Source organism: Pristis pectinata, chromosome 18 (assembly GCF_009764475.1).
Source record: "Pristis pectinata isolate sPriPec2 chromosome 18, sPriPec2.1.pri, whole genome shotgun sequence".
Classification (NCBI taxonomy): domain Eukaryota; kingdom Metazoa; phylum Chordata; class Chondrichthyes; order Rhinopristiformes; family Pristidae; genus Pristis; species Pristis pectinata.
Window position 1 is genome coordinate 39,887,587 of NC_067422.1, and position 6,419 is coordinate 39,894,005.

General features: G+C 47.6%; 1 protein-coding gene across 4 annotated transcripts in view; it reads right to left on the reverse strand.

Annotated features, from left to right (window-relative positions):
• eme1 (essential meiotic structure-specific endonuclease 1) overlaps positions 1–6,384 on the reverse strand; it is a 52,362-nt gene extending 45,978 nt beyond the window's left edge. For 2 of the 4 annotated variants that reach the window (XR_007957753.1, XM_052033095.1), the window contains exon 1: positions 5,806–5,931. The gene's annotated coding sequence lies outside the window, so the exon portion shown is untranslated. Of the gene's footprint in view, positions 1–5,307; positions 5,412–5,805; positions 5,932–6,160 lie in introns of those variants that run through there. The other 2 variants (XM_052033096.1, XM_052033099.1) reach the window with 2 other exon arrangements.
• Between the last annotated feature and the right edge of the window lie 35 nt (positions 6,385–6,419).

A 6,419-nucleotide genomic window follows, 5' to 3' on the forward strand; every position in this document is an offset into this window, starting at 1 on the left:
TGTGCCAGGTAGGGGAAGGGAGGAGGGGTGGAGCTGGGAGACAGTGGCAGGTGGATGGTAGATGGAAGCAGACATAGATAGAGAGTGAAAAGAAGATGCGTGTATGAAGAGACAGATGGAGCAAGGTGGGGGAGGGGAGTATGATGATTTGGAGACAGCTGCTGGATGGAGATAAGCAGGAACACAATGGACTCTGATAAGTAAAGGAGGTGAGAATGGAAACCATTGGGGGAGAGGTGTATGGCAGATGGAACCAGAACCAGATGGGGGTGGGGGGGAGCCTATCGGTGAACTGAGTGAGTGTAGTGGGTGGATGGAACCAGGAGGGGGGAGGACCGTGAAGATAGGTGATGGGGAGCTGTTGGTGTTTGAGGGAAAGAGGACAAAATTCAGAGGACCAGATCAGAACAAGAGAAAGAGGAGGGGAAAAAGAGAGGGGGTGGGGAACAACCCATCAGAGAGGAGGGTTACCTAAACCAGAAAACTTAATGTTCATGTCATTGGGCTGTAGAGTACTCCTCCAGTTTCGTTGGGCTTCACCCTGGCAGTAGAGAAGGCAGAGGATGGACAGGTCAGTGTGGGAGTAGGAAGGGGAAATAAAATGGCATGCATCTGGGAGCTTGGGATGGCCATTGAGGACCAAGCGTAGGTGCTCTGTGAAACAGTCGTCCAGTCTGTGCTTGTTCTCAAGGGGGTGCACATGAACCTCCTGGAGGGCTGTTTAGCTCTCTAGATGGTGGTGAGGGAGGAAATGTAAGGACATGTGTTAAATGTAAGGAAAGTGCCAGGGGTCAGGGAGGGGTTGGGAGGAGCGGACCAGGGAGTCACAGAGGGAGTGGTCCTGTGGGAGGTGGAAAGGTGTAGAGAGATGTGGCTGGTGGTGGGATCTCATTGCAGCTGGCAGAAATGACGAAGGACGATATGCTGGATGCGGAGGCTCGTAGGGTGAAAGGTGAGGACCAGGGGAACTCTACCTCTGTTCTGTCTGGAGGGAGTGGGGTGAGAGCAGAAGTACGCAAAACAGCGGAGACGCGAGGGTGGGCTCCGTAAACCACAGCAGAAGGGAAGCCATATTTGCTGAAAATTTTCAGATGTCCTGGAACAGAAAGCCTGATCTTCAGAGCAGATGCGGCAGAGATAGAGAAATTGGGAAAAAGGAATGGCATCCTTACAAGAACCAGGGTGGGAAGAGGTGGAGTCTAAGTAGCTGTGGGAGTCAGTGGGTTTATAGTAAATACAAGTGGATAGTTTGTCTCCTGAGATGGAGACAGAGAGATCTAGAAAAGCAAGAGAAGTGTCAAAAACGGTCCAGGTGAATTTGAGAACAGGGTGGAAGTTGGTGGTGAAGGTGAGAAAATTGATGAGTTCTGCATGGGTGCATGAAGCAGCACCAATGTAATGGAGGAAGAGTTGGGGAGTGGTACTGTTGAAGGTTTGGAACAGGGACTTTTCCAGGTAGCCAGGAAAAAGACAGGCATGGCTGGGGCCCATACAGGTGTCCATGGTTACAGCTTTGATTTGTGGGTGGAGGGGAACTGGTTGGATCTTTGGTGTAGAAAGAAGCATAGGGCTTTAAGACCTTCCTGATGGGGGATGGAGGTGTATCAAGACTTGGACATGCATAGTGAAGATGAGGTTGTGGGGACCGAGGAATTGGAAGTTGTCCAAATGGTGGAGGGCACGCGAGGTCTCCTGGATGTAGGTGGGAAGGATCTGGACAAGGGGATTCAGAATAGACTTGAGGTATGAAGAGAAAGGTTTGATGGGGCAAGAGTAGGCAGAACCAATGGGCCTACCAAAACATTGTTTGTGGGTAAGACATAGAAGTGGGAAGTGCAGGGTTTCAGGCACGTTCAGGTTAGAGGTTGTGGAGGGGAGATCTCCTGATGTAATGAGATCTGTGACAGCGCAGGAGATGATGGCTGGTGTTCGTTGGTGGGGTCAGGTCCAGGGGTTGGTAAGAGAAGGTATCAGAGAGCTGTTGTATTTAACAACAGGGCAGGTTTGAGGGGCCTGGGGCCTATTTCTGCTCCTATATTCAAGATCACAGCATATTTTTGATCTCTGGAGACAGAAACAGTGTTAACATTTCAGATTGCTGACTATTTATCAGAACCGAGAAAACTTAAAAATAGAAACACAAGAAATTCTACAGTTGCTGGAACTTGGTGCAATACACAAAAAGTGCTGGAGGAACTCCGCAGGTCAGGCAGCATCCATGGAGGGAAATAAACAGTTGACACTTCAGGCTGAGACCCTTCACCAGGGCAGGAAAGGAAGAGGGCAGAAGCCAGAATAAGAGGGGGAGGGGGAGGCAGGTGATAGGCAAGTCCAGGTGGGAGGGGGAAGGTAGGTGAGAGGGGAAGAAAAAGAAGGGATGAGGTTACCCGAAGTTAGAGTCTTAGTTGTAGTGAAGCAAAAGGAGTGGACAGAATAAAGGAAATATTTGTGATAGGATGAAAGCCACGGCAGGGCGTAAGAAACAAATGGTAGTGGTGCTGACTTAGAAAGGTGGTGAAGGCTTTAAATCTCAGTTGATCTGTCTGGAGTATAAGTAAATCAATGAATGAAAACAAAAGAGATAAATAAAAGCAATGCTAGAATGGTCATATACAAATACTAGAGGACATAGGTTTAAGCTGAGAGGCAGAAAGTTTAAAGGAGATGTGCAAGTCACATTTTTTTTTGAAAACACAGAGTGATAGCATCCAGAACAGGCAGCCACAGGTAGTAGTGGAATTGCTTTTTCACAAATAAAGTTTCAGCAACTGGAAACGGCACTAATGGCAAACTGAATATGCTCTGAAAATGCAGAGTAGAATAACATAAAGAATCATAGAAACAGTACATTAAACAAATTATGAAGAAAATAAATAATTCAGTATTTACATAAGTAATGCGAAAAACATTTCACAGCTCCCTGACTGATCAGGTAACATATTTGCTGATGACACGGGGCCTTTCTCAGCCCATTGAGTCTGCGTGGGCTCAAGGAGCAATTCCATTTCCCACTGATTTTCCCTGTAACCTGTTCTCCCCAAATTCCCATCATCTATGCCCACATTCTACCACTCACCTACACACTAGCAACAATTCACAATGGCCAGTTAATCTACCATCTTTGGGACATGGGAGGAAAGTGGAGCACCGGAAGGAAATCCACTTAGTGGAAAAGTCACCCAACCAGCACCACAGATTAGGACTGAACCTGGTCAATGGAGTTATAAGGCAGCAGTTGTACTAGCTGTGCCACTGAATAAAGAAAAAGCTTTTATATTTAATAAATAATTCTATACTAATTTCATTGAAGGCAGCTCAAAACTACAGTTGATCTCAGTGGTCACAGTAGTGAAGCGTGTTCTCAACCCTGACCCTTGCTCTGATAGCACACCCAACCCACTATGTGACCAACTTCACAAGTATGTGGATCTGCAGATAAATGAGAACATAGTGTATTAATGAATGAACCAGTTGTCAACCCATTGGATATTGGATACTGTAGATTCTCTATCATTGGGCTATATGATAATGGAAGAGTCAGAGATATGCCCAAGCCATTAGATTACAGATGGGATATAATTCAGGTATTGGTATTGGTTTATTATTGTCACTTGTACCGAGGTACAGTGAAAAGCTTCTCTTACAAACCGATCGTGCTGATATTGGCCACTGGCATTCTTTGAGCTACCAGGTTTGTGTTAATTTATTCCACTTCGCACAATGCTATTGCCACAAGACATAGAAACACAACATGGCAGCAGCAGTAGGCTATTCATCCCTTGTCCACCATACAACATTATCATAGCTCATCATCCATTCCAATACCCTCTTCTAGCCTTCTCGTATTGATCCCTTTAGCATCAAGAAATATATTAATCTCTTTCTTGAATATATTAAGGGCCTGGATGGGGTGGAATTTGTGAAATATGTCCAGGAAAGTTTCCTGAGTCAATAATACTTGGCAGGGTGCAATACTGGACCTTGTCTTAGGGAACTATGTATGGCAGGTAACTGAAGTGGCAGTCAGGGAGCACTTTGCCACTAGTGAACATAATTCTATTAGTTTTAAGACAGTGATAGAAAAGGATAGGACAGGTCCACAGGTTAGGGTCCTAAACTGGAGCAGGGCTAATTTTTGAGCCTGTTAAGAGTGTGATATCAAGAGTTCAGGAGCAGCATGTTCCTATTAGGGTGAAGGGTAGACCTGGCAAGTTTCGGGAACTCTGGCTGACAAGAGATATTGAGGCTCTGGTCAAGAAAAAGGAAGCATACATTATGTTTAGAAGGTTGGGGGCAAGTGAATCCCTCAATTATTATAAAAAGATTAAGAATACTCGAGGGAAATCAGGAAGGCAAAGAGAGTGTATGAGTTGGATCTGGCAGGTAAGGTTAAGGAAGATTCCGAGGCTCTATAGCTATATTAAAGAGTAAAAGGGCAGTCAGGGAGAGAGTCAGTCCCCTTAAAGATCAGCAGGGTTGCCTATGTCTCAAGCCACAGGAGATGGGTGGAATTTTTAACAGTAAACAGTGTTTACTGAGGAGAAAATCATGGTTGCTCAAAAGATAAGGGAAACTATTGGAGATGTTATGGAGAACATTCATATTACAAGGGAGGAGGTATTTGCAGCCTTACAGCATAGAAAGTTGTGCTTATAGATTTTTTTTTGAAGAGATAACCAAAAAGGTAGATGACTGTAGGGCAGTAGATGTTGTCTATTTGGACTTTAGCAAGGTCTTCAACATGGTCCTGCATGGTAGGCTGGTCTTGAAGATTAGGTCCAATGGAATCCAGGGAGAGCTAGTTAGGTGGATTCAAAATTGGCTGGGACGTAGGAAGCAGAGAGTGGTGGTTGAAGGTTGTTTCTGAGAATGGAGGCCGGTGACTAGTGGTGTGCCGCAGGGGTCGGCGTTGGGACCCTTGTTGGTTATTTATATAAATGATTTGTATGCGAATGCTCAAGGCTTGATCAGTAAATTTGCAGATGATACGAAATTAGGAGCTGCTGTTGTCATAGATTACAGGGGGATCTTAATCAATTAGGGAAGCAGGCTGAGGAATGGTAAACCGACTTCAATACAGATAAGTGTGAGGTGATGCATTTTGGAAAGTCAAATCAGCATAGGACTTGTACTGTGAATGGCAGGGCACAGGAAGTGTTATGGAACCTAGGAGTACAAGTGCATAGTTCGTAGAAAGCAACGTCACAGGCAGGCAAGGTGGTGAAAAAGGCATTTAGCACGCTGGCCTTCATTAGTCAGGGCATTGATTATCGGAGTTGGGACATCATGTTGCAGTTGTTTGAGTACCTGTACTGGGTCGTTTTGGCCACAGCCCCGGCCGCCGCAGGCCGAGACCTCTCACACCGCCCCTGGGTCCTACTGCTCCTCTGCTTCCACCACTACTCTCACCAATGACATCAAGCCCTGCCCCGGGCCCTCGTCCCCCCTTCACTCCTCTGACCCCCCCCACCCCATCTTCATCAGGGACTCAACCCGAAACGTCGACTGTGTATTTCTCTCCACAGATGCTGCCTGACCTGCTGAGCTCCTCCAGCGCCTTGCGTGTGTTACGCAAGCTTAAAGAAACAACATTTCAGCAGCATGTCTAATTCTTTATGGTGACGGGCACAATCCCTCATCTTCACAGAACCTTCCGTGAAGTAAGTTTAAGCCCGACACATGAAGCGCGCCGGCAGATATCATGGTTCGTCTGCAGCGAATCAGCGCGCCACCAACTCCCGGCCCAGCCAGCCGGAGGGCCAGGAGGCCGAGCGGATTGACGGGGGTGGGGGAGGCGGCACCTACCTGTGCCGGGCCCACAAGCACCAGGTAAGGCAGAAGCTGGGCACCGGCCGGCCCGGGTGAGTCACCGCCGAGAGTGCGGGCAGCCTGCGAGGCGGGAGGTCCCGGCCCGCCGGCGCTTCAACCCGCCCAGGCCCACGGCAAACCCCGCGCCCATTGGCCAACGAACCGGCACGCCAGCGCGATTAGCCAATGGAGATAGAAGGCTGCTTTGACAGACGGTTGAAGTGCCCTATCAACGGGCAGCGTTCGTTAAACGGCGCAAGGCGGGAAACGTGCTGCTCCCGCGAAGCACTCAGCCGACTGGCTGAAGATTGCTGTTAGACAGTGAAGGAAAATACAATAAAATAAACACTACCGGAGGTATTCAGTGGATCAGGCAGCATGTGCGGAGAGAGAAACCGTGCACACAAAAAAATCGCGGCCAAAAAGCGTTTAACTTCCAAGTCCCTCCATAATGTTCTGATATAAAACAAAAGCACAATGCCGAAGACGGTGGAGGTACTCGGCAGAGCAGCAACAAGCGGAACAAATGCTGATAAATGAAAATAGACCCGAAAGGTTAAACTAAAAGAGGGCGACTGACGCGACAGCCGCTGTAGAGTCTCCGCTCTACG